Here is a 27,843-nt window from a genome sequence, read left to right as displayed (position 1 = left end):
AATTATGTCTCGAATCTGTCTTAGAAGTGATTAATGTTGTCCACAAATAAGCAAACAAAGTAAAATACTACCTACATTCTGTGAAACCAGAGAAAGTTGTGGGGAACTTGAGGGCAATCTTCAAAGGCTGGATATATGTCTACAACAATGGTAGATGTTATTTGGTGTTTGGTGAATTACAGAGTAATTCACACTCTAACAAGTAACCTGGTGTTTGGTGAATTACAGAGTAATTCACACTCTAACAAGTAACCTGGAACTACCTGAAGGCAATTCTAAATTGCAAGTCAGTGTTTTGCAGAAATTCATGTGTCATTATAGGTGCCCTGGTAAAAGCTTCTTTGCAGCATGCCCCTCAAAAAGAACCAGCCCTAAAATTTATTGAAATGGTGCTCCACAGTAGCAGTAAGTAGAAGTTCCCTACCTGAGCATTCCTGCTCAAATGAACTGTGCATCTGGTTTAATTAAGTAATTTATCAATCAGTGCATACACATATCTACTCTGTGTATTTTTAAATGCTGTTGAAAAATAACAAGTTCTTGAAAACTAAGTAAAGTCCTTTCCAGTAAGTTCACACAAAATAAAGCCACTGCACTTCTTGCTTTCGGTTCAATTTCCTCAGATGGTCTGTAGATTTTCAATCCTGGCAATACATTCATTCTGCCATTTGGAGGAGCCTGTGCCCCAGAATAATCATCTGAAGAAACTCACTCACTTGTAAGGAAGACTCTTCAGTTAGGAAGTTGCACCGATGCAGCTAAGAGGTGTTTTGTCAAGTTCAGGTAAGTACTTTTACTTATGTTATTCTTTTAATTACACTCACTTGGGTTTTGTAGGGTGGCATTTCGTTTACATTAGCATACATGCAGTGTCACGCAGAGCCTGGCAGCTCTTGGTCATTTGATACTTTAAAGTATCTTGAAATGAAAAGGCACTTGCAGTAGCATGCACATGTAGGAGATGTGTGGAGGGAAATCGTTGTCTGGGAAATTAGTTTAGTGTCATTCATTATCACAGGTGTACCTGTTGAGGATGGAGATCATGAGGACCCTAATAATACAATTCCCTTTTGCTACAATTTTTTTTCCTGAGTTTTTGTATGTGTTTTGTTATTTTCTGAATTCAGTATTTTGCTAAGCCAGAGTTGTTGCTGTTTTGGAGATGTTAAGAATTAAGTCTCAAATACTTGAATGGAAATAAAAATGACTTCATGGTCAGGTTTTCACTACTTGGAATATCCTAAAATTTTCTATTTAAAACAAAATCAGCTTTTGATTTTTCTGCCAGTTAGGATTTTTTTCTAAAATGGATTCTTCAACCTTGGCATGGTTCAGGATTTAATTTTATATGAATGGTTACTCTAATGTTACTTTTTTCTAGACATCCAATTATTTTTATAACATAATAATGGCTTCACAACAGAAGTTGGTTTATAGTCAGTCATATTCTGCTTGGGACCTGTATGCAATGTACCTTCAACAGGAAGTATTAATAATATACTGATAAAATAATTATAAATATTTAAACAGGTACTTGAATTTTTCTGTGTTCTCTCATTTCAAACTCCAGAGGTTCTTTCACTGGCTATGGATTTGGTGTTCCAACCAGCAAGTCAAATATGTGATAATCTGAAAAAAACAAAATGAAACAAAACAAACAACAAAAGCAAAACCCAAAATACCCCCCCCAAGAAAGACCCCAACCAACAAAACCAAACAAATAAACAAAACCTGCCAAACCTCCCACCCAACCAAATTAGCTCTTATCAGAAAGGCTGAATATAGTTTGTCAGACTTATCAGCAGTGCACACAAACCTAGATATTTTTTTTTCTGACACCTGTATACTTTGCTGCTAAATGATTGGATCAATTGCATATAAAAAAATACCTCTTCATAGATGCATATATGATATGAGAAACCCTAACAATACCATTTGTCTGGAGGAAAACCCTGCAGAGTGAAAAGTACTAGATTTTTTAAATTGGAATGCTGTTGTGTCTTCACGCTCCAGAAAGATGTGTCTGTTCTGCCTGGTTTTGTGTGCATGCTTCACTTATCAGTGCCATCCTGCTATGGTACTGATGCCAAGGAACTTCAGTCACATAGAACAAACAATACTTCTGAAGTAATTTAGCCCACTTAGAGAAGACATGAACATACTGTTTTAAATAAATGCTTTATAAAAGTAATGGATACTTAAAAGCAGAAACTAGTTCAGGAAAGCTTATGAACTGTTAGGGTGCTCCAAACAAGGGCAGCACTAGTGAAAAGAAAGCTGTTGCTTCAGGGAAGTTCTTAAAGTTGAAATGCATTCCAGCAAAACCATCAAAAAAGAGAATCTATTCTGTAGATACTTCCTAATTTTTCTGGCTTTATTTTTGTGGTATGAATGCTATGAATAGTGTCTCCTAGATACTAGTTTTAAACTGTCTTTTAATAAATGCTACAGAATTACAAAAAACTAAGGGTTTGGTGCATTTGACTTTGTTTGTAATATATTTAAAGAACAGTATTCTTAAGCTTACTAGGTTTTCCCATTGGTGGGAGTGGATTCTGGTTGCACATGAAGCCAGATTTTTACTGAACACAGTTCCAAAGAAGACAAACTAGGATGAGAGTAAAATGTACAAGTTCAGTGTTACTCAGTAATAACAGTCTACAATATGGATGTGGAGAACAGAGAATTCATTTTGCTTCTGCATCTTTCAGCAGAACTATTACTGTACCTCGCACAACCTCCTGTACATAGGCAAAATCAGGTTTTCCTCAGAGTCTTGTACCTGAAGAGTAGAAGTTAAGGTATTTGAGATTACATTATTTAGTGAGCAATTAAAAGTAATTTCAGTGACTTGGAACATGCACAAACACACAAAGATACTTGATTTATCATGCATCAAGACATCTCGAATGTCTTGTGTCAGTTTGTTGGGTTGTTTGGATTTTTTGTCTTTTTATCTCAGGGGTGGCATTTCTGAAAGTATTCCATATATGTTTTCCCTGAAATCAGTGAGCTGGCCTGAGTGGGAATAAAGGTTGGTTTACCTTTAGTGAGACAAAGTTAAGTCACCACTAGGCGATTTTGAATTCGCATCCTTGAAATGTCAGCTCTTGGACATACAGTGGGGTGAGAATCTCAGACCAGACTGACTACTGGGGACTCTCCAGCTACACTTCAGGTACAGGATTTCTTTGGATGATCTTAAAGGTTTCTTCCTTTTTTAAAATTATGCTAATTAAGTAGCAAAGGGTGTGAGTTAAACTATAAATATTTTCCACTTTACATTTAAAATAGATGTGCCTACATTTCTAAGAGGATTTCTTAGTTACAGTTTGAGCATTAGTAGTTATCTAACATTTCAGCAGTACTGTTTCTATAAAGGGCTTCTTTACCAACACAGAAGATGAATTTCTAGTTTAACTCTTATGCATATTTTTATCTTGTTTTCCCACACAAGTGTGGAGTTAGGTCAGCTACTGCAACTTCCATTTTGCAAAGACAGAGATGTCTTTTGATAGTGCACGTGTAAATTAGAAGTAACAGCTTCTAGATTGGAATAAGTAGTAGGGACTCTGTTTAAATCTTGAGATTAAGTTGGGTTTGTTTCCTGCTTGAGATGGTCCTCACTTTCTCCAGGGAAGAGTAGCTCTATGTTGCAACAGCACAATGTAATTTGTAACCTAGAGCCTTAAAGTCACCCAGAACTGATGCTGCTTTACTCTGTTCTTGCAAAGAACAGTGGTGCAGCAGATACTGCTGCCTCAGTAGTGGAGGCAAAAAACCTAGAGAGGAACAAGGTATGGAATAGAAATAGGAACTGTTACAGCTGTCTCCAGTAATCCTTCCTAATTTATCACCCAGGGTCCTCTTTCACTGTTTTGAAGGTAAAAGAGGTGCAAAGTAGTTATGCAATTGTTAGAAAAAGAAATTTTCCTTCTGAAAAATAAAGAAGTTTTTCTTCTATATGATGATGTTTTAAAGAGTTATAGATTTACTTTCTTGCCTTCCTGAGAAACAGAAAGATACTGTAAAATATCTTTGAGATCAGGAATAAAAATTGAGAGTATTTTAAGAGAAAAGATTACAACAAAACAAAGAAATACATTTAATCATTTTAAAAACATTTAACTTCAGTGAACCATTAACATCAATGAGGTATTATGGGGTTCTGGTTTCAGTTCTACAGGCAATATGGACTGTGAGAGAAACAGGTGCATCCTAAGTAGATCATCTGATTTAAGAAAGTAAGCAACTACTTCTGCTAAGCAATTGTTTAAATACAAGAGTTGTCATAATAGCTCTTCTAATTCTTTAAGTGGAAATAATAACAAGTTTGTAGTAAGTTGTACCTTTCTTCAGGGGTAATGAAAAATACAGATTACATTTTTTTCCCTAGACAGTTCAGCAATGCCTCTAATTGCTCTCATTGGTATTCTAAACAGCTGAGGGCAAATTCTGCACCTCCTGAATTTGTAAAGTTATATAAAATCTGAGCAACAGGCACTAGGACTTCTTGGTAGTTTAAAAATAAATACATAGCAGACAGCACATTCAATCTTCAAGAAGTGACTTATTTTAAGAGGCAGTCTGTATCAATATAGGTAACGATGCTACGTTGCCACTGCAAATTAAACCATGGCATCTGAGCAGTATATATGCTGTGCACATGCCTCTCTTTGTGCCCAACATACTGATGTATTATGGAGTATCTTTGTTCCATTCTTCTTTGTAACACAATTAGCTTCCTTTCTCCTGTCTCAGAGACCTATCTTACCTTATTCTTTGTGTTTGTGACCCAGTGACATGGAAAAGTGCTCACTGTCTGTGAGAGCAGGTGAGTAGCTTACCTTAAGGTTTAACAACAGTAACAGGACTGGATACTACCCAACACACTATTCTGGTTTTGGTACCCAGTGTCACAACATTCTTCAGAGAGCAGGTCCAGAAATTTGTGCTCCTGATCATCGACATCCAGTTTAATTACCCTCATCATGGATACCATTTTAATGTCATCATGTTGAGCTGGTTAGTTATATTTTTGAAGGACAAAACTCTTCAGCCTTATCTGCAATACAGCTAAGGGAGGTTCAGGGTCTTCCAAGAGAGGGTGCCTCATTCCTGACATGCTCACCAAGCAGAGGTGATGTGTGTAGTGCCTTGTAGATTAACTTTAGTATCCTACTGTGGAATAGGTAATTGTGCATGTTGTGGAAGTCCATCTTACAATGCAACTAGTGTACTTGCTGTCAAATGAAGACTCCAGTTGGGGCATCAGAAAGGCACAGTCAGTGACTTGAATTTCATTTTATGCAGCACTGTGAATACAGCAGTCATTTAGAAACTTGGCTTTGGGACTCCAGATACTTCAAAAGGACAGTGGCTCAGTTGAAAACACTCTTAAATTAAGAGGCAAAGTATTTATTTCAGTTTGTAGATGGATGAAGTGCCCTCTGCTTTGGTTTAGTTACTAAGCCTGAATTTGCAGATGCCATTTTAAACAACCAAATTAAGTATAAATAGCAGTGGAAGTACTATTGTGCAGCTGAGCTAAAGAGATTTTGCTGGATAGCTACTTGCCTGTTGTTGTCATTGGCAAGTCAGAGATCATTTCCCAAGCTGTAGCCTGGATGAGGAGGTACCAATTGCTTTTATGTGTTTTTTTCAAGCCAAAACATGCATTTTGTTTTCAGCAATGCTTTTACTAAGACTCAGAATTATCACAGTACTGTTGCTGAAATTTAAAAAAAGGGGGGGAAAGGGGGGAAAAAGCAGTAATTTTGAAATAAAAAACTGTTACAAAGTGACACTTGAGTGGCACAGAAGATTCTTGTCAGCTGAACTCTTGACAGCATCTATCAGAAAATTAAAAGTCTGGATTGTGTCTAGTAATTCTATGAACATTTCAAAGGTTGATGTTGTTCTGGGAATTACACAGGAGGGATTTTTTTTTTATGCTAAGAATTGGTACTCTAAAGCCTTGCCTGTGCTAGGAATATCACAGCTGTCTTGCAGTAGGTAAACGGACTGTATCTGAAACACTAATTCCTCTATCAGGCATTTTGCTACTTTATCTCTGTTGGCATAATTAAAGTATGAGCTGTCTTTCCCTATAGTGTGAACAGAGCTCTATCAGTATAAAACTATTGGTAGCTTATTTCCACATAGAAGGAAACAAGCTAGAAGGGCTGGCCCAATTCCAGAAAATGTTTGTAATTATATTGCAGTTGCTGTGCCAGTATAAACTATTTGTATTGGAGACTTCATATGAGAACAAAGTGACTTGATTCTAGTTTATTTGCCCTTACCCATAGAGGCCCATAAAAAGTTCCACCACTTCAGTTCCACAGGTTCAGTTTGCCTTTGTGGGCAAACTTGCCCGTTACACAGACTTACCTCCATCTCTGCTAAAGGATATAAACAGTGAGTGTTTTGACTATAAAAATGCATCTTCCTTTCTGATGTAAGGCTAATCTAGTAATTCAATCCAAGAACAAGTACAATTTACTGTGAATGGCTAGAATATTTCCATCTAGCTGCATGCACGAGGGTCTATGGAGCAGCTTGTCCCAACCCCGATTCCTAGCTTAACTCTGTTTTTCAGTGTGAAACACAATGTTTTCTGTGCTCTGATCAAACTTGCAGCAGCTGTTTTATAGAGCAGTGTCTTGCCTCACTTTTCTGGTGTGTAGATGAATCTTCTCTGGTATGAATTACCTAAGAAAGAAGTAAATCAGAATATCAAAACTTGGATAGTTTGCAAATAAGGATGACCTATGTGCACTTGTTCTATAATGAGAATGTTGAGCACATTCAGGTGACTCTCAGTTTAAAGCTCCAGGTGAGGGAAAGATATAGATGCCATATTACAAGCTGTGGAGGAGACTGTGATGGGGAAAAGACTGAAAATCTTTCTCCTCTAATCCTAGGAGCAGTAAAGGACTTAGTCAGAGACTAACTTGCAGGAATAGAAAGAGCCCAGGGACCTTTGGCCATTCAGAGAATGTTCTCTAGGTTTAATTAGCTGTTCTCTGTCCTATAGTTATTGACTGTTCATTCCACTTTATGTCTACATTGTTTCCATCCATCCTACCTCTTCTGCTTCAGTCCTGCTTACTTCATATGCTTCCCCCTACTTAATCCACCCTCTTTACTCTGGATCTCCTTCCATTTCTTTGCCAGCAAAAGCCACCCCCAAATTAGAACTACTGTTATATTTACTACAATCATGCTGTTTGTGCTGTGTGTGAACTTTTCCCCCATGCTGTCTTACCTGTTTAAACTGTTGATTTTCCTATGATCAGAGACCTTTTACTGTTCTGTTTATGTGCTGTCCAGCACATTCGAACTTCAATTTTCATTTCTCCTTAGAAGACCTTTAATATAATTAAGAATAATATTCTTCCAATCTGTTTTTTAATAGGAAATCACTTATAGGCAAATGACTACCCTTAATGAGGTGAGGTATATGAGATTTAACATAAAAATGGGAACTTTGCCCTTGTAGTTTTTCAGTAGGTGAACTAGTGATTTAAAAGCATCATAACTGCAGTTATTTTACAGTCCAGCACAATATGATGAACCCTTCAGAATTAGTTTCATATTGACTATGTTTACATTGCACTTGAGTGGTTTGCAAATTGTTGTTGGTTTGTTTTTCATGTTTTACAGCTTTTAAATTTACTTTCTATAAACCATTTTGGTGGGTCCATGTTGAGTATTGTGTCCAATTCTGGGTCCCTCAATTCAAGAAAATGTTGAGGTGCTGGAACGTGTCCAGAGAAGGGCAACAAAGCTGGTGAGGGGCCTGGAACACAAACCCTATGAGGAGAGACTGAGGGAGCTGGAGTTGTTTAGCCTGGAGAAGAGGAGGCTCAGGGGTGACCTTACTGCTGCCCACAACTACCTGAAGGGACACTGTAGCCAAGTGGGGGGTGGCCTCTTCTCCCAGGCAACCAGCAACAGAACAAGGGGACACAGTCTCAAGTTGTGCCGGGGGAAGTATAGGCTGGATGTTAGGAGGAAGTTCTTGCCAGAGAGAGTGATTGGCATTGGAATGGGCTGCCCAGGGAGGTGGTGGAGGCACCATCCCTGGAGGTGAAGAAAAGCCTGGATGAGGCACTTAGTGCCATGGTCTAGTTGACTGGCTAGGGCTGGGAGTTGGACTGGATGATCTTGGAGGTCTCTTCCAACCTGGTTGATTCTGTGATTGTCAGAAATCCATTCTGCAGCATGAGCACCAAGTGAGCAAGGTACTAATGATGGATATGAATGGATATGTTAAGGATAACCATGGATATGGCATCTTCAAAATCAGTGCCATTCTGTTAAGAATTTGCGTGTAGTTTATTAAACAGTACATGGTACTTCTGGGTAAAATATGTTTGGGTATCTTTATGAAAATTTGTCTGTTTAAAGAAAATATCTCCTAAAGTACAAAAAGTTAGGGTTGTGCAATACCTTGAATTCTGAAACTGTGTTCAACAATGTTAGTTTACTTAGTAGGGACTTCTTGCATATTACAAACAATTTAAGTATTTTTTCTAAGAGTGTTATATTAGAGTTAGTGACCATTTATGGTTCCCTGTTTGTGGGCCTGTTTCTCAAAATACTTAGTACTGAATATTTTTGAACTGTCAATTTAAAAAATTCCTTTTTCACTATGTTGTAATTCACCTCTGGTGGCATATTTCATCACTGAACATGTCACTGTTCTACAGGCATTACATCCAAATTTGCAGGGAAATATGAGGCACTTAGGTAATTATTGGCAAATGAAGTGTTGCTGGAAACTTCTGTTCCTTGTATAATTGTTTTTAAAGTACAATGTCAGCATGCTAGGTTCCTAAACTGGCACTGCTTTGTTGCAAGTTTCACAGAAATCTGAAAATGTAAGTAGAAACAGCAGTGGAAGTTTTGTTTTAACTACAAGATAGTACAAGAGGTTCCTTTTAATTTAGTCTTTAGTTAGTCCTGAGAAGATTAATTGTAAGCAGTCTCTGCATTTGAAACTGGATTGGTATGGAGAAGATTAATAGTGACTTCTATTTCATATCCCTTTCTGCAGCAGTCAGCTTTTCATTTTTACTTTCTAGATGGATGGGAGAGAAAACCTGACCTTCAAAGTGCTAAGCACTCATTCCAGTGCCACAATGCAAAACACAAATCAGGAACTGTAATGGAGGGGCATACTAAGTTTCTCTAGCTGCACTGGAAAAGAGGGCATGCTAGATATATAAACTTAGATATCTGCTTAGCAGTTAAACCCTACTTCCATCTATGATTCTATAAGCTATTGTAGTAACTCAGGATGAGGAAGTTAGGCTGCTCTTTTTTTTTTTTCGTGCCAGGCTACTGCTTTTCACTCTGGTTCATTGCATGGCAAGTGTTTGGTTATTTTTTCCATCTGTGCATTTTAAACCCAACTATCAGGGGGTAAAAAGAAGAGGCAAGGTAAGCTCTTCCATAGTTTTAATCCCTCTCAAATTCTGAAGGTTGACATCAATCAAGAAAAACCTGGTTTGCAATTGCCTTGTCACAGAAGTACCCTATCTGTAGTTGGAGTGGTTATAAAAATGAAGGCTGGAGTGTCTTTTTCAGTTGATCTTTTCTAAGGTTACTACTGACTGTTTCAAATAAAAAGTTAAAACAAGTGACTGACTTGTAGAAGAACTGACTGCCATTTAGCATTTAATTTAAGTCATTTTTGTGATATTAACTTTATTTGTGACACTTTAGTAGGTGGAAGCCTGAGGGGGAGAATGCTGTACTTCTTTCACAGTTCATTAGTTTGTGGATGTTTCTGCTATGCTGTTCCCATGCTGAATGACTCATATGCTAAATGCACATGCCAGCCTAAAGGCATGCCCTCAATATTGCAGCCCACTGTGAAACTTGATGCCATTACATATAAAAATTTGGAAGATACTTACACCCATTCTAATCCTTGAGAATTTTTGTGCACATTGGACATAGGAGCTATCAATTACTTACTGAATGTAAAGCTGTGTTTTACCACATCTGATTGCTCTTTGTTCACACCGCTGAGTCTGTAGGTTACATCTGTCTTGTATGCCTAAGTTGGAGCTGAGAGACTGATTTATTTATTGGGGGGGGGGGGTTCTTTTTGCTTTTATAAAGTAGCACAGTTTGAGTATATGCATTTCTGGACTCTTTGATGACAGACTATAGAAGCATTTGCTTTGCACTGCCACCTGTGGGGGTTTTTTTAATGATTTAGACAGATTCAGAAATGCTTTTATTTGGGAATTTAATAGCACAGATCTAATGTTGTAAAAACACTAACTAGAATGAACCAGTCATCTTCTGTTTATCTTAGTTGTCCTTGAATTTTTACTTTCTTACCCATTTTTCCTTGTTTAATAAAAATGTAAAAGACAAAAGAGATTTATGTTACACAAATTATCACTTACATTAGTGGGAAACTGCAAAAAGCAGGTCCAGAACTGGTCCAGGGTTCCAGTCCTACATTTCTTTAGGATCTGTAACATGACACAGATGTGTGCTCACAGCAGCAAGATGAGAGAAAGGGTTCTGAAAACTATGTGAAGTAAGTGTTTTCAGATACTGTTTTGAATCTGTAGGATGTTTGAGTGTTTTTCATGTGCTATATAGTAGTGTTAATTAAAGGTCTGCATCAATCTGTATCTTTTCAGATATTTTATCTCTGGATGACAGATCTGTGGTTTTGAGAGGAGTAAGACACTGCTGTCATAGAATAGAATCACAGAATCATAGAACGGTTTAGGTTGGAAGAGACCTCAAAGATCATCCAGTTCCAACTCCCCGCCATAGGCAGGGACACCTCCCACTAGAACAGGTCGAATAAATACAACGTATCATGAGTCAGGTGCGTTGGCTTTTAAGTAACATGGCATGGTATTTAATGGAGGAATTTGTGACAAAGTGAGCAGATACACTCATATTAAAGAGTGGTATTCCCATACAGTTTGCACTTTTAACACTACTCGTGGCTGCACATTGTGAGCTTTTCAGTTTGCATCCCTGCTCGTTTTCAGCAGAAGGTTGCTGATGCTCACCTAACCCTAATTCCCGACATGGAGCATGTCTGGTTTGGGCTGCTTGCATCTGTAGACATTAACAAAAACTATGTGCCATCATTAAGAAAATTGATCACAACTCCCATAGGGAATACTGGAAGGCACTTAAAAGTTACCATTTAAGTCCTGTTCCTAATTCTAGCACCCTGGACTAAGTCATCTCAGATCACTTAAGGATGTCTCACTGCAAGAGTATAATAAGTATAAAGACAGAACAGTGCTACTGGTTTAATCTTCAAGTGGTGTTGAAATATAAGTAAGGAGAGGAAGGAGGTAGAAAAGTGAAAATAGATCAGGAATTGCCATTCAGGCCAGAATGATGTGTTTGAGAGAACGAGGTGTAGATGCAGAGGGCAGTAACTCTGCCTTACCGAACAGCTGCATCTGCTTTCATAAACCTAATCAGCAACAGCAAGCCAGAAAACCGGGCATGCTGACACGTACCACATCTACAGGTGTAAAAGCTGCCTCACCAGACTGTTCCTCCTGCAGATTTCTGTTATGAGTCCTTGGCTTGCCAAGATCTTTCCTTTGTTGACCAGGAAAGAGTCTGGAATCTTGCTAGCGTGTGCTACAGTATGTATGGCTTTAGTCCTGCTCTCCCTTTTCCGCCTGTTCCAGAGTGGCTTTTTCTTTTCTTGTCTTGTGTGGTGAAGATGTGCAGCTCTAAGACTCCGTTTAGGGGCTGAGTTTTGAGGATCTAGTCAGTTTCTTTTAAGCGTAGCCAGGTTTGATTTCAGGTGCTGCAGGTACTGACCTTTTCTGCTGGATCCGTAAGTCCTTTTCTCCTGAGGCGATGGTTTCACCCGTGGCTTTCTGCAGCTCTGCCAGTCACCCAGAACAGGAGGTACTGAACACCAGAACGTTCAAGCAGCCTTGGGTTCCTCAGCGTAATATCAATAATAGAGTCAAACGTTGCCTTGGGCCAGCAAGCTGCGCCACCAGAAAAGCGTCATTAGGCTGCTCAGGGTGTCACCGCGGTGACTCCAGCCACTGGAGGCAGCTACAGCAGCACGCCGGGCAAGAGGCGAGCGGCGCAGCTCTGGCCCGGCGGCGTTAGGACCTGGGTGGCTCCTCCCGCGCCGCCGGAGCCAGCCGTGGCCGCAGCTGCTGGGGGCCGCCGCGCCAGCTGCGGTCCGGGAACCGGCGGTGCGCACGCCCCCCATTGGCTGCCTGCCGCCGCCCTGCCGGCCCCCATTGGCTGCCCGCCGCCGCCCTGCCCGGCCCCCATTGGCTGCCCGCCGCCGGCCTGCTCGCTGTGCTGTGCCTGCCGCTCTGCCTCCCGTCTGAGCTGGGAGCTTTTGGTTAGCCCTGTGGGCGGCTCGGCCTTTGTTGCTGGTCCTCCGTGTTCTCCCTCCCGCTCCCCACGTGTCCGCTGAAGTGATAGGGTCCGTGGTGCTGCCGCGGTGGCTTCCCACGCTGCTTAGCAGTGGGTTAGCTTTTCCCCGTAGTGCAGTGTGGTTTAGCTGTGAGCCTTTCAGACCTACAGCTGTCTTTGAACGGTGTTTCCATCTCGAAGGCTCGGGCTTGTGTTAGGGATGCCCTCGCACTACTGCAGCGTTTGCACTAACACCACAGTTGTGCGTTTCGTGAGGCAGATGAGGGAGCGCTGGGAGTTGCTGGGCGCCGGGAACGTACTATGGGCAGTGCTGGGCTAGGTGTTGGAGTGGGGACTTGTTCCTGCCTCCTGCTTCCGTCTGCCTTGGAAAACAAGTAAATAATTAAAGCATTTAAAAGGGCAAGAAAGACTTTGTTCCTTTCTGGAAAACAACGTGCACAACGTACAGACCGGATGATAAATGCAACCTGGAAGCTTACTGTGAGCTGAAGCAGTTTTATTACTTTGTTTACGTTGGGTGTCTGCATGTATAGTGTAAGCCTGGATCTTTTTTTGTAGTGGATATACAGTAGATTGTGGCAAGTGCTTCTCTTCAAAAATACACTGTGACTAATACGAATATATCTTTGGTTTGATGCCTACGTGATGCCATGGTCTAGCCTTGAGCTCTGTGGTAAAGGGTTGGACTTGATGATCAATGAGGTCTCTTCCAACCTTGTTGATACTGTGATACTGTGATACTGCAGGGCTGGTGTTCTGTTCTTACAGCAACTACTACGTACGCTGCTGAGCTTTTTTCACTTTAATATTTAACGCAATGCATTAAGAATAAAAGAGCTCCCATCGTTATATTAGAATTAAAGTGGAGCAGAAGCTGGTATATTATCAGACACTTGGCTTCAGCAGCGCCTGTCAGAAAGTAATGGCTCTCTTAAACTGTGCATTAATCATCAACAAGAAGTCCAGAAATGGCCAGTTTCAGTCCCAAAACTTTGATTACCAAATAAGTAGCTTTTATGCTATTGGAAGGAGGAAAGAAATGTCTTTAACAAGAAATTTCTTCATGTCTACACGAAGTTAGTTTAAACCTTCCCCCTCAGGAGTAGTTCCCCTCTACTTAAAGGGAAAAAACCACATGGGGCAACTTTGCAGGTACAGGTACAGCAAAGTGTATTTCAAGTTATGTATATTCAGTACATTTTTTCAAACATATAATAGCTTTAGAAAAAACCAAATGTGCCTTCTATTTTAGAATTAAGGAAATATCACAGTATCACAGTATCACCAAAGTTGGAAGAGACCTCACAGATCATCAAGTCCAACCCTTTACCACAGAGCTCAAGGCTAGACCATGGCACCAAGTGCCACGTCCAACCTTGCCTTGAACAGCTCCAGGGACGGCGACTCCACCACCTCCCCGAGCAGCCCATTCCAGTGTCCAATGACTCTCTCAGTGAAGAACTATTTGTCAGTAGAGTGTGAAGTTCTTCACAGAGAGATTGATTTGCCACTGGAATGGGCTGCCCAGGGAGGTGGTGGAGTCACTGTCCCTGGAGGTGTTCAAGAAAAGCCTGGATGAGGCACTTAGTGCCATGGTCTAGTTGACTGGCTAGGGCTGGGTGCTAGGTTGGACAGGATGATCTTGGAGATCTCTTCCAACCTGTTTGATTCTATGATTTTATGATCTTAGGCAAAAGGTATAAAGCCAAAAGGTAAATCAGACATTTTCAATTCCTTTACTCACAAATACACAGCCTGTGTCATCTGCAAAACAGAGTAATTTAATCATGCAGAAGGAGTATATTCCAGTTTCCTGCTGATGAACGGTCTGCTTATTTTAGAACATAAATAAAAGGTGTGTTGCCTTTTGAGTTCAGAAATGGTACATTGCCTTTCAGAAACCTGCTGGCTTGCTTTTGTGTCAGACAGATTTTCTATTACTATGGACAGTAAGGTCTTTGACTCAGAGTTGTATATTGACTGAAAATCCCTTCTCCTAGCGGAACAGGTACCTGTGCCAACATTCAAGTGTCACTGCACAAAGTTTATGTAGCTCTTTAAATCTTCCTCTCTCCTATCCTGGTACCAGCTGCACTCTCTACCCAGGAATGAGTTCCCAGAGGATCTTTCTTGTTGTCTACGTTGTTGACCTTTTGAGTCTTCATTCGCACCCTCTTGTACTGTGTCATGCTTCAGCCATTTGTTTCTGCTGTTTACCTGACCCAGCCACTGATTAAACCGTAAACTCCCATCCTTGCATTGGCAGTGCTGGCAGCTTCTCCTGATCCTACACTATTCTCCACCCCTAGACAGTATTCTCTTTACCTTTGTGGATCCAGAAGGAAAGATTGAAGCAAAAAATGAAGCCCTGTACTGATACTCTATTCTTCTTCTTCTTCTTCCTCCTCTTCTTCCCCCTCTTTGTCCTCCTCCTCTTCCTCCTCTTCTTCCTCCTCTTCTTCCTCCTCTTCTTCCTCCTCTTCTTCTTCCTCTTCTTCTTCCTCTTCTTCTTCCTCTTCTTCTTCCTCTTCTTCTTCCTCTTCTTCTTCCTCTTCTTCTTCTTCTTCTTCTTCTTCTTCTTCTTCTTCTTCTACTAACTTTTTTCCCCTTATCTTAATAAAATTAAGACTTTCTGCTCTTTGAGAAGAAACAGTAATTTTCTGTATCTCTTTATAATAGTTAATACAATAAGGGAATGTGTTTTATGGTATGTGCTGTGATAATATGCATTTTAAACTAAAGCAGGATGATCTAATCAAGATAACCATGCAGCGTAATGATGGCATGCTATTTCAAGTTCCCTTGCTTGTGAGTAATCAGTAAGCTGTTGCTTTGAGGGGGCTTTTTAGCAAGGTCTGTGATGAGAATCTGTGCTTTTGTTTTTTTCTAACCGGCAAGGGGAAAGTTCAGTTTCAGGTCTTTAACAAACAAACAAACTTCTAAGAAAATCTGTCTGTGATTAGAAATCAGGAAAACCACATTTTAGGAGAAAATTAGTTTATAATCATGCTGATTTAAGTTTTTTCATGTATTGGTTGCTTACATAAGATCGTAATGTATTCAAACTTTAGTCATTTCCAAATCTATGTCTTGTGTTAATGAGCTGCCACTAGTATTTTATACAAACTGTAGGAAAAATTAGTGTGAGAGTGTCAATAAAAGTTGACTAATGAAATCAAGTAGATATTCCTTTTTCTTTTGATTATTGTTTTTATATAGGAGTTATCATGTTGGCTTATACTATAGTATAGTTTCCTGGTTCACTAGTAAATCTATCCTAATGCTTCAGTTGATATTAACTTCCAAGTAAGTTTCTTCCTGAATTCTTTATGTAGTAACCAGTTTGATCTATGCTACCTTTGATAGGAGCATTGTGATTACAGTAATAGCTAAATTACCTCAGTAGTCTATATGAACTAATTGCATATAATGTGGAAAATGTTTCTTCTGATCTGTTTTGAGTTTTCCACACTTTGAGTGTCTCTGTACTTTTTTTTCTTGGGTTATAGTATAACAAGTGCATGGAAATGTCTGATCTGACCTTTATAAAGCAGTTGTTACATGTACATGTATAATGCTCTCTGTTTTAAACTTCCTAATATATTGCCTTTGGAAAAGAGGAGAGGTGTCCCAGGAAAAGTTCAAGGAAGTTGCTAGGTCTTGTAGAGGAAAAATTAGAGAGGCAAAAGCCCATTTAGAACTTAAGCTGGCCACAGCTGTCAAGGAAGATAAGAAATGTTTCTATAAATATATGAATGGCAAGAGAAGGGCCAAGGACAATCTCCCCTCCTTATTAGATAGAGAGGGGAATATAGTGACAAAGGATGAGGAAAAGGCAGAGGTGCTTAACACCTTCTTTGCCTCAATCTTCGATAGTGGGACAGGTTGTCTCCAGGACAGCTGGACTCCTGAGCTGGCAGATGGAGTCAGGGTCCAGTATAGTTCCCCTCTAATCCATGAGGAAGAAGTAGGGGACCTGCTGAGACACTTGGATCCTCACAAGTCCATGGGACTGGATGAGATCCATCCTAGGGTGCTGAGAGATCTGGCAGCTGAGCTGGCCAGGCCACTCTCCATCATTTATCAACAGTCCTGGCTCACTGGAGAGGTCCCTGAAGACTGGAAGCTGCCAATGTGATACCCATCCACAAGAAGGGTTGTAAGGAGGAGCCAGAGAACTACAGACCTGTGAGCCTGACCTCAGTGCCAGGCAAGGTCATGGAACAGGTCATATTGAGTGCCATCACAAAGCACCTACAGCATGGCCAAGGGATCAGGCCCAGCCAGCATGGGTTTAGGAAGAGCAGGTCCTGTCTCACCAACCTGATCTCCTTTTATGATCAGGTTACCTGCCTGGTGAATGTGGGGAAGGCTGTGGATGTAGTCTACCTGGACTTCAGCAAAGCCTTTGACACTGTCTGCCACAAGAAGCTCCTAGCCAAGCTGGCAGCTCATGGCTTGGACAGATTCACTCTGTGCTGGGTCAAGAACTGGCTGGATGGCAGAGCCCAGAGAGTTGTGGTGAATGGTGCCACATCCAGTTGGCAGCTGTCACTAGTGGTGTTCCTCAGGGATCAGTGCTGGGCCCAGTCCTGTTCAATATCTTTATTGATGATCTGGACAAGGGATTGAGTCCAGCATCAATAAATTTGCAGATGACACCAAGCTGGGAGCAGGTGTTGATCTGTTGGAAGGTAGGAGAGCCCTTGAGAGGGACCTGGGCAGGCTGGATGGGTGGGCAGAGGCCAATGGGATGAGAGTTAACAAGGCCAAGTGCAGGGTTCTGCATTTTGGCCACAACAACCCTAAGCAGCGCTATAGGCTGGGGACTGAGTGGCTGGAGAGCAGTCAGGAGGAAAGGGACCTGGGAGTACTGGTAGATAGTAGGCTGAAGATGAGGCAGCAGTGTGCCCAGGTGGCCAAGAGAGCCAATGGCATCCTGGCCTGCATCAGGAACAGTGTGGCCAGTAGGACAAGGGAGGTTATTCTTCCCCTGTACTCAGCACTGGTCAGGCCACACCTTGAGTACTGTGTCCAGTTCTGGGCTCCTCAATTCAAGAGAGATGTTGAGGTGCTGGAACGTGTCCAGAGAAGGGAGAAAAAGCTGGTGAGGGGCCTGGAACACAAAGCCTATGAGGAGAGGCTGAGGGAGCTGGGGTTGTTTAGCCTGGAGAAGAGGAGGCTCAGGGGGGACCTCATTGCTATCTACAACTACCTGAAGAGAGGTTGTAGCCAGGTGGGGTTGGTCTCTTCTCCCAGGCAACCAGCAACAGAACAAGGGGACACAGTCTCAAGTTGTGCCAGGGGAAGTACAGGCTGGATGTTAGGAGGAAGTTGTTGCCAGAGAGAGTGATTGGCATTGGAATGGGCTGCCCAGGGAGGTGGTGGAGGCACTGTCCCTTGAGGTCCTCAAGAAAAGACTGGATGAGGCACTTGGTGCCATGGTCTAGTTGACTGGCTAGGGCTGGGTGCTAGATTGGACTGGATGATCTTGGAGTTCTCTTCCAACCTGGTTGATTCTATGATTCTGTATTTTCATAGGATATTTTCAATGTTTGTCTTTTTCACATTTCAGCCCTTTCCAGTTCTTAGTTTTAGAAAAGAAGTGACCTGTACCTCATGTCTGTTTCTTTTTTTTCTGGTGAGGTCACAACATTGATTTTTATAAACTTATTATGCTGGCTTTTTTAGAATTCCATTGTTTAAGCAGCCTGTTTTATTATTTTAACTTTGACTGTAGTGCCATACTGAGCAGAGATATTTCACTAAACTGCTGATGTGTGGTGCCCTGGTTCCTTCCTGAGGCTGAAGCATCTGGTCTTCTTTCCCATCTTGGCATAAGTGATCCAATGAATGACTTCCGTTAAACACAGGCAGTCCTACCACCTCCCTTGCACCTGATGCTGGCATTCAGCTGCCCTAGTTATCCAGTCCATGGAAATACACTCTTAAAAGCAATCCTAGCCTTGCCAATAAAGTGTTTGGTTTTACCTTTTTTTTTTGTTTGCTCCCTGGAGAAGCTTACCAGTGATTTCTGTGACTGTTATTGCAAAGGGAGTAGAGGATGACATGGCAAATGGTGAAGGAGCTGGAAGCCTGGAGTGTGCTTTTTCTGCAGTGATCTGCAACCAAGCAGTTTAACTGACATAAAACTACTCTGAGTTGTAACAGAACAGAATAAATGCAGGATGGCTGGAAACGTATGTGTCAGCATAAGATGAGAGAGTGGAACAATGGGTTAAAGAAGTGGCCTGTGCTGATAATGAAGGACACCGTTTCCAGGACACCATTCCCAGCAGTGTCTGTGTGTTACAGTACAGATGACTTGCTAGCAGAAGACCTTGCATCCTAACAGCAGGAGGATGGCGACAAGGATGTTGTGTAGCACATTCACTGTTCTTTTCCCTGTTAGGCAAACAGGAGGAGAGACTGCAGGCAGACATTTCAGACCTGTATTCCAAACAAGGAAAAGCAGACAGCAGGCAGCAATATGGCATAAGATTTATGAAAGGCCAGGAGTGATGAATTGTGCAAAATTAATCATCTGTATTCATTTTGATATCCGTGCAAAGATTGTTAATAACTATGAAAACTGTTTATTAACATTAAATCCCAACAGAAAACTTATTCACAGACATCCAAACGCAGAGTTTGGAAATTTATACACACAGGAAACAGGCAAAACTAGAACACTTATTTCTTAAAGTGGCAAATGCAAACATTATACTGGAAGAGAAGACTCTTGTGGTTAATTATACTGCTTTTTCACTAGATGGACACAGGATGCCCCTCTCTGCTTATGGCAGAAGGCAATTGGTGAATTACAAGAGGCTTTAAGTATTTACTCACAAAATATTATCAGACAGTACCCAAAGCATGTGGAGGGGTTGCTGTCGGTGGTCTCAAAGCCGCTAGAGGCTCTGGAGTTTCCCAAGCCCTTTTCTCAGGAAGCTGGGAGTATATAGCGTAGTCTCTGACCTGGTTCCTCTTGATTCCTGATTCAGCAGAAGCCTTGCAGAAGGGCAGGCAGGATGCAATGTGATGTGCAGTCTTGGCACAATGTCATGCTGGCTATTCAGGCTGATTGTCTGCAGGCATTCAGAGCCTGTTCCTGGTAAACTGAAGGCAGTGGAGTTTTCAGGCAGTTCAGGATACAATGAGGCAGCAGCAGCACACTGTGCTATCTGCTCATCCCTTTTTATCAATACAGCCCAAGACTAATGGGCCTTTGGACATAGATTAGCCAACCAGAAAGGCACTTTTCCAAGCTTGACCATATTAGGTGAAGTCAGGGCTTTCATTTTCCTTTCCCGTGTTTGCTTCTCCCAGCACAGAAGGACAGGGAGCAGGGGAACATGTCTGGACAAGCCAGGGTCCTTAGACCCAGTGGCTCCAGGTTCTTTGTCCTCTTTCCCGTGGTTGTTTCTCCCCACAGCAGAAGAGGGGAGAGCAGAAGAACATACCTGGGCAAGCCCATTTTTGGCCTATCAGGCCTACCATGACACCTGGTAAGATACTGAGGCAAAGGACTGCTGTGTCACAGCTGATGTTTACTGAAGGTTATCCTAAAAGATCTGCTCAAAAAAACCTACTTTTTATTAGTAATCAAGAACAGCTCCTGAAATGGGCTGGGGACTTCAAAGCTGACAGCCCTTGTCCTCTGTTTTGACATATGTTATTCTGGTCAGACCATACAGACAGCTAAGTTTCAGTGTTTGTGAGTGAGTATAAAGGTGTGAGTGAATTAGGTCTATGGAAGAAGGAATGTCATAGAATCACAAAATGGTCTGTGTTAGATGGGACCTCCAAAGGTCACCTAGTTCAACTCCCTCTGCAGCCAGCAGGAGCACCCTCAACTAGATCAGGTTGCCCAGAGCCCTTTCAAGACGCACCTTGACTATCTCCAGTGGGTAACAACAACTTAACTGGAGATTTTGTGGGTAACCATTACTTTCCCTTTGCCTAGCATCTTGAGCTTTATTACGCTAATTTCCCCACTGTTGGACCTTTAATTTGAAACCTCATAAATAAGTGTTTTCTCTTGAATTTGTTTCACTATGTTACCTATCATTGTTTGGCCTTTTTAGGGTTTACTTACTTATTTTGGTTAGATTGACAGTTTTCAGTGATTCTGAGAAACCTAAATAACTGCAGATTTTTATGCCATGTTACTGACCTCGATTTCTGGGTGATTAACAACTATTCTGTAACAGAGGCATAATGAAATTCATTGCAGTGAAATTGATCTTTTAATCCAATATCTTGCCTTGTTTATTCTCATCAGGCTTTGATCTATAACTGACTGTGTCTTAGGTTTTGTTTGTTTGCTTCAGAAGGAATTTTTCACTCCAGGGTTTGATAGAACTTTATTTTCTGTGATCTGCATGAATAGATCTGGAGCAAGAACTAGATCATCAACATTATCACTTGTTCTGTTCTGTTGCTTTTGTATGTGATCATTGGTGTGAGTTTTGTCTGATTGATTGTATGAGAATTAGATTTCCAAATTTGAATGAGGCTTCAGTTTGGCTAAGTAACTTCTTGAAGCTCATTGTTTCTTCACAACATTTTGTTATCTTTTTTCTCAGTAATAAGGTTGTGGAAACTCATGCTGTGGGGAATTCTTCACATGTATAAGGGAACTTCTTATATTTCTTACTTTTACCTTACCTGTCCTACATTTTTACCATTTTCTCATTCATTGTTTTGGAGAACAGCTTATGACATCTGTCACACACACATGACAAGGGTTTCCATGGTATGTTTCCCCCATCCTGCTTCCTCTGCCAAAACTTCTGTGTTCATCCTGGATCCACATATACCTTCCCATCACACTTACTTTTCTATCTCTTCTACTGTGTTGGATTGTCTTGAGGATTTGCCTATCATTGAGACTGGGGAGAAAACCAATAGATGCCAGCTGTGGGCACATTCTAGCTCATTGTTATTAAGGAATTTAGAAATAGCAAAGTTAAAGTTGATGCATAGCTGTGCATTTTCTGCCTGGCATGTGTGCATAGATAATTGCATGATCAGGTGTTGCTTAATACTATACTTGGTGTATTATTGTAAAACAGTGTTATTTGGACATAGAATTTCCTGCGATGCTAAGCACCACACAAACATGGATTGAAAAGATTATCTGCAGTCCTAAATGTTTGCAGTGTCAATGTAATACAGGTGAAATGAGAAAATACACACAGATGAGAAGGAATTCACAATTTGAAGGGGACCATTCATACTTCAGGCATGCAACTTGGGTACCTAACTCAAAAGACTGATCTTAGGCTCTTTCCATGGCTTATCCAGTGACTCCTTCAGAGGACTGCTTGGGATATTTTAGGAGTTTCTTCATCAAAATAGCTCTGATCAGCAGCCACTTTCCATTTACTGTATGGGAAGATCCATCTCCTACATCCCACACTTTCCTCTTTTAGGTAGTTTAAAATAGGTGGCATGTATATAGATACCGTCTTATCACACATTTTGAGCATAGGGGCTGTAGAGGCATTTTAGTATACTGAATTCCAGAGAAAACTTTGAAGAGCAGCAATGCTTTCAAATATTTGAAGGAGTTTCCCTAAAGTGTAAAGTGTAAAACAGATAGAGGCATAACATTTGTTTGAAAATGTAGGTGAGAGAGGAGCTGAAAGCTGGACTCCTGACATTGGCAGGTGGGAGATAGGAGGATGAGAGACAGAAGAAGTATCTCTAAAGGTAAAGGTTGAGTAAAAATTGAGGGGTTTTGTAAGTGTTTTAGCCAACCACAAAATAATAAAGTGGACAGTATGATCTAGTGATCTTTTCAGCTTTATGTTTCATGAAAATTGGCCTAGCTTCAAATGCGATCAAACCACAGCTGGCATCCCAAAAATAATAAAGAAACTGTAAGTGTGGTGATAAGCAAGGAAGGGCCTTGAAAGTGAAGGTAAGTAACAGATATAAGGCAGGAAGAGCTATGGAGACAGTGATGTGTTTGTCTAGTGAGTGACTAGGAAAAGGGTCAGCAGCTTTTTGAATGTATGTGAGTGAGATGAGGCTACCTTTGTCAAAATCAGAGAGAAAAGTGTTGCTGAATCAGAATGTGGTAATGATGATAACCTGATTGAATGCTTCAGCTGATTGGAAGAAGTAAGAAAAATACCATTGTGGAAATGTTGCCCTGAAAGTATCTGCAAATTTTGATTATCAATCCTAAGGTTCAGGGTGCCTCAGCCAGTCTTTTCTTGAACACCTCCAGGGACGGTGCCTCCACCACCTCCCTGGGCAGCCCATTCCAATGCCAATCACTCTCTCTGGCAACAACTTCCTCCTAACATCCAGCCTATACTTTCCCCAGCACAACTTGAGACTGTGTCCCCTTGTTCTATTGCTGCTTGCTTGGGAGAAGAGGCCAACCCCCACCTGGCTACAATGTCCCTTCAGGTAGTTGTAGACAACAATGAGGTCACCCCTGAGCCTCCTGTTCTCCAGGCTAAACAACCCCAGCTCCCTCAGCCTCTCCTCATAGGCTTTGTGTTCCAGGCCCCTCACCAGCTTTGTTGCCCTTCTCTGGACACGTTCCAGCACCTCAGCATGTCTCTTGAATTGAGGGGCCCAGAACTGGACACAGTACTCAAGGTGTGACCTGACCAGTGCTGAGTACAGAGGAAGAATAACCTCCCTTGTCCTACTGGCCACACTGTTCCTGATACAGGCCAGGATGCCATTGGCTCTCTTGGCCACCTGGGCACACTGCTGGCTCATCTTCAGCCTACTATCTACCAGTACCCCCAGGTCCCTTTAGTTATGTGCCTGAGCAGCAGGCAGGATGGTGGTGTAGCTGCAGAGCTTTGCATGTGTGACCAGCAATTAAGACATTCATAGGAAAATCTCAAATGAAATTGTATTATATGAAGGAGTTCTTTCCTACAATTGCTTTCCACATAATATTGCTTAGAATATTCTCACCTGCCACCAAAGACTGGATGCTAACAGTGGACTTTGATTTGTAGTGTCGCAGTGAGGTGGCTAGCATAAAAAAATGTGGGTTTCCATTTCCTGCGAGGGCACTGATCTTTTTCTTTAGTTTACAGTAATAATAAACACTGGGCACAGTCATTTCTTTACAATTAAATTATGAAGTCAAGTCTTCTAACAATTGTTCTCCAAAGTACTTCAGTAATACAGTTAACCGAATCAGTTCTTTATTCTCATCCTGCCTGATGATGGAAGAATTCTCCCCAGGAACAGAAAGGTTTCAGTTCTCTTGAGGGTTTTACAGGTCTCATACCAGCCAGAGTCATTCTTTCCTTCCTTCTTCAGCAAGGCCCAGAACTCACAGGTTGAAAAGGGGGACTGGAGAGCAGGGGGGAGGAAATAACATCTGCTCTTAGCTAATTTTCCACTGGCGTATAGTTGTATGGGCATAGTATGAAATGGTTGTGAATTGGAATTGTTTGTAGGCTTTTCTCACTTAAACCAGAGATAAAGCAGCTTTAATATAGGAAGGCACAACAAAAGGGGAAAAAAAGCTACTTATTTTCTTGCTTGTTACTTTTACAACAAATACATTTCCACCAGCTGTCAAAATATAAACTGTAAATGCCTCTTTGCAAGAGGAAGAAGAAAGATTTTCTTAGGTGTTTAGCAGTTAAGTGTCGAGATGAAAATACTAAAGTATGTAGTAAGCCTGGGAAAGAACAATTTGAACGTTGCCTTTCCTCAGAAATGTAACTCATTGGAAAAGAATTTGATGCTAATAGCCTCTTAATAGCTTCAGGTTATTCAGAGAAGAAGCAGTAGTGACCAGGTAAGGCTGTAAATGACCTTTTGCTTGTGAATTCATAGAGTTTGTGAGCAAACACTCTTTGTGGTATGCTGGACAAAAAGGACAGTGTGTCTGTGGGATCCCAGTGACGGGATGTTCACAGCCAGTGAGGAGAAATGGAGGTGGGAGGTCAGGCGTCCTTCTGCTCCCCGCTAGCTTACTTGCCCCTTGGCTGGGACCTTCATCTGCACCCAGTCAGGCAGAGTCCTGCTGGGAAGTGCCTTCTGCTCCTGCCTTGGTGTGCTGAGTGGTAGCCAGGTTTTAGTCTGTTGCTTTCTTGAGATAAAATAACCAAAATATGACACTATGTCCTAAGCACAATGTTACAAGTTCTTGGTCATGTACCACCTTGACATGCGTGGAGTACACAAGTGGGAATTCAACATATAAATGTAAAAAAATTAATTATATATATATATATATAGATATATATATCCTGACCTAACACTAAGAAGATAAAACCATTACTTCCTCCCACAGCTTTGGAAGTCACACCTGTCTTGTGTATCACTGAGTTTCCTCTGATACAAGTAGTCTAAATAAAATGAACAAGGCATCTCAGTGTCCATGTGCACAGTCAATAGAAAACTTCCTGTATAGTGTTCCGGGCCCCTCAATTCAAGAAAGATGTTGAGGTGCTGGAACATGTCCAGAGAAGGTCAACAAAGCTGGTGAGGGGCCTGGAGCACAAATCCTATGAGGAGAGGTTGAGGGAGCTGGGCCTGTTTAGCCTGGAGAAGAGGAGGCTCAGGGGTGATCTTATTACTGTCTACAACTACCTGAAGGGGCATTGTAGCCAGGTGGGGGTTGGCCTCTTCTCCCAGGTAACCAGCAATAGAACAAGGGGACACAGTCTCAAGTTGTGCCAGGGTAGCTATAGGCTGGATGTTAGGAGGAAGTTCTTCACAGAGAGAGTGATTGGCATTGGAATGGACTGCCCAGGGAGGTGGTGGAGGCACCGTCCCTGGGGGTCTTCAAGAAAAGACTGGATGAGGCACTTAGTGCCATGGTCTAGTTGATTGGTTAGGGCTGGGTGCTAGGTTGGACTGGATGATCTTGGAGGTCTCTTCCAACCTGGTTGATTCTATGATTCTATGATTCTATGATTCTTTTTTTACACCTGGAATACCAGAATTTTGAGTCCTTACCTCTCCCTCAGTGCTATGGGCTAATCAACATCTCTTTCAATGTATTTCAGATGTTTGTGTCCTCACTTATCTTAGAATATTTTTTAAACTTACCTAATTAACTAAATATTAATTTACTTAATATAAAGCCGTTTACTGCATCTTAACCCGCCAAGTAGGAGTAGTAAAAAGAGTCAGGGATAAGTTGATTCTCCTAGACATTTTTTGTTACAGAAGGTGTGTTTATATTGATTTGTCTGGTTACATGCTGATCTCTGAAGGCAGCTCTACTACAGTAAAGGGAAGAATGTTGTACTCCAGGACAGCTCTTTTCAGTCTAGCTGTCTCAAAGAGTAGTAGCAGTGAAAGTGCACAGTACAGCAGAAGGCACAGACCCCCTCCTAGGATGGATGATATGTGCTGCTGCTGCTGTTGCCTAAACTCAGATAGCACAATACTCCACAGCATAGCCCATGGTTCACTATAAGCCTATTCCTGCAATGTATTCACTGCTGCTGGCACACATTCCTATTATATTAAAGCCTGAATTTGAGTAGGCAAACATCCTTACAAAGATTTTTTTTTAGGACATTGCATTTTCCCATTGGCTGTTGTGTATGAATCTGTATGAATGTTACTGTGAGCTTTGCTTGGTATGTTGGCTGAGGGAGCTGGGGTTGTTTAGCCTGGAGAAGAGGAGGCTCAGGGGCGACCTCATTGCTGTCTACAACTACCTGAAGGGAGGTTGTAGCCAGATGGGGGTTGGTCTCTTCTGCCAGGCAACCAGCAACAGAACAAGGGGACACAGTCTCAAGTTGTGCTGGGGAAGTCTAGGCGGGATGTTAGGAGGAAGTTCTTCACAGAGAGAGTGATTGGCATTGGAATGGGCTGCCCAGGGAGGTGGTGGAGTCACCGTCCCTGGAGGTGTTCAAGAAAAGCCTGGATGAGGCACTTAGAGCCATGATCTAGTTGACTGGATAGGGCTGGGTGCTAGGTTGGACTGAATGATCTTGGAGGTCTCTTCCAAACTGGTTGATTCTATGATTCTATGTTAGAGAGCATAAAAAGTTACTTCATCTAACACACTGCCAAACTACAGCTTCTCACAGCCTTCAGATAGGCATAGCAGTGAATGTGTTTATAGAAATAATACTACTTTCTCTCACTGTATTAAAACATGGTAAAACTGTCTCAGTTTTTGGCACTTTACTAACTGTATGGCTAGAACTGAAGAGCTGACAAAGATAAACCCATGATTATTATTGATATTAGACTATTCTCTTAACTATATAATTTGTTCTATTATTTTAAATTTAAAAAACAGCAACAAACAAATGAACCCAAAACAAAGAAACCAAAACTCAAATAAACCAACAAAACAAAACAAGAAAATCAAGAGGAACACAGAAGAGGTGAGCAGGTGCATTGCAGGGACTTGTGTTTACCTGAAGGGGAATAAACTGTGATCAGTGAATGCTGTATAAACCTTGAGTTGGGCAGTATAGTAGCTGATCACGTCACTTTTTTTCTGTTTACACATTTAGGCTCTAATCCTGCTGCTGGATTTGTTCAACTGGGACCTGACTGAGTTAATGGACCTCTGGATGTCCACAAGTTTCTACTCTGAAGATCTGATTGTAGGCCTGAACTTAAATTTTGATTTTTATTCCCCTGTCTGTTTTCTTCTCATTCCTGAAAACAGAGTTGTCTTTGAGTCTCATTCACATCTACCTTAGCAGCATTCAGACACTGTGCTTGCTCGGGATGTTGTCAGACACAGTTAAATTATGTCTGTTGTGGCATAAGCCAAAAGCTCATGCTTGCCATGGTTATTGTGCTATATTTTTACATTCAATGGCTTCCTACTCAAAATGGAGGAGATCATTACCTGTTTTTTTCCATCTGTTGTGGTATTTCTCCTAAATCAGATGTTGAAGTCAGAGTAACTGTTGAAAATCTATTCAGGTAATTTTAAAAGATGCTGGTAAATTTGTTTTTTGTTCACTGAACACAAAGTATATCTATTTCATTTTATTTTTCAATGTGGTGTCTCCTTAATAGCTTACTATTACTGAGAGCTTTCAATGTGGTGATACACAGTGATATAGACTAATAAAATAAGTAGGTAGAGGCAATAGCTTTGACTGTCTCTCCTGTTGCTTTTCTGTTGCTGTGAGTACATGACAAATTATACAGCGGGTTGCATGTTGATTTTTGGTGGGTTTTTTTTGGTAAGCCAGAGAATATCTTTTGTTTACAGAATGTCACAGAATGTTAGGGGTTGGAAGGGACCTCAAAAGATCATCTTGTCCAGTCCCTCTGCCAAAGCAGGATCACCTAGAGTAGGTCACGCAGGAATGCATCCAAGTGGGTTTTGAATGTCTCCAGTGAAGGAGACTCCACAACCTCTCTTGGCAGCCTGTCCCACTATTCTGTCACACTCACAGTAAAAAGTTTTCCTTACTTTTATGTGGAACTTCCCATGCTCCA

The 27,843-nt window shown here is 41.3% G+C and overlaps 2 long non-coding RNA genes across 3 annotated transcripts; one reads left to right on the top strand and one right to left on the bottom strand.

Annotated features, from left to right (window-relative positions):
• Window positions 1–592: 592 nt before the first annotated feature.
• On the top strand, window positions 593–27,488 carry LOC135190942 (uncharacterized). Of its 2 annotated transcripts, none has more exons than XR_010308677.1 (2): window positions 593–783; window positions 26,898–27,488. It is a non-coding gene; the product is annotated as an uncharacterized LOC135190942 (long non-coding RNA). The 2 variants fall into 2 exon arrangements; XR_010308678.1 differs by lacking the exon at window positions 593–783 and adding an exon at window positions 12,512–12,897.
• Window positions 4,082–12,199, bottom strand: LOC135190938 (uncharacterized). The gene is made up of 3 exons (XR_010308675.1): window positions 11,836–12,199; window positions 7,271–7,373; window positions 4,082–6,714 (listed from the first exon to the last, which is right to left on the bottom strand). It is a non-coding gene; the product is annotated as an uncharacterized LOC135190938 (long non-coding RNA).
• Window positions 27,489–27,843: the final 355 nt, after the last annotated feature.

This window comes from Pogoniulus pusillus, chromosome 3, assembly GCF_015220805.1.
Source record: "Pogoniulus pusillus isolate bPogPus1 chromosome 3, bPogPus1.pri, whole genome shotgun sequence".
In the NCBI taxonomy this organism is placed as follows: domain Eukaryota; kingdom Metazoa; phylum Chordata; class Aves; order Piciformes; family Lybiidae; genus Pogoniulus; species Pogoniulus pusillus.
Note: the sequence above shows the minus strand (reverse complement) of the source record. Positions and strands in the feature narration are given on the sequence as shown.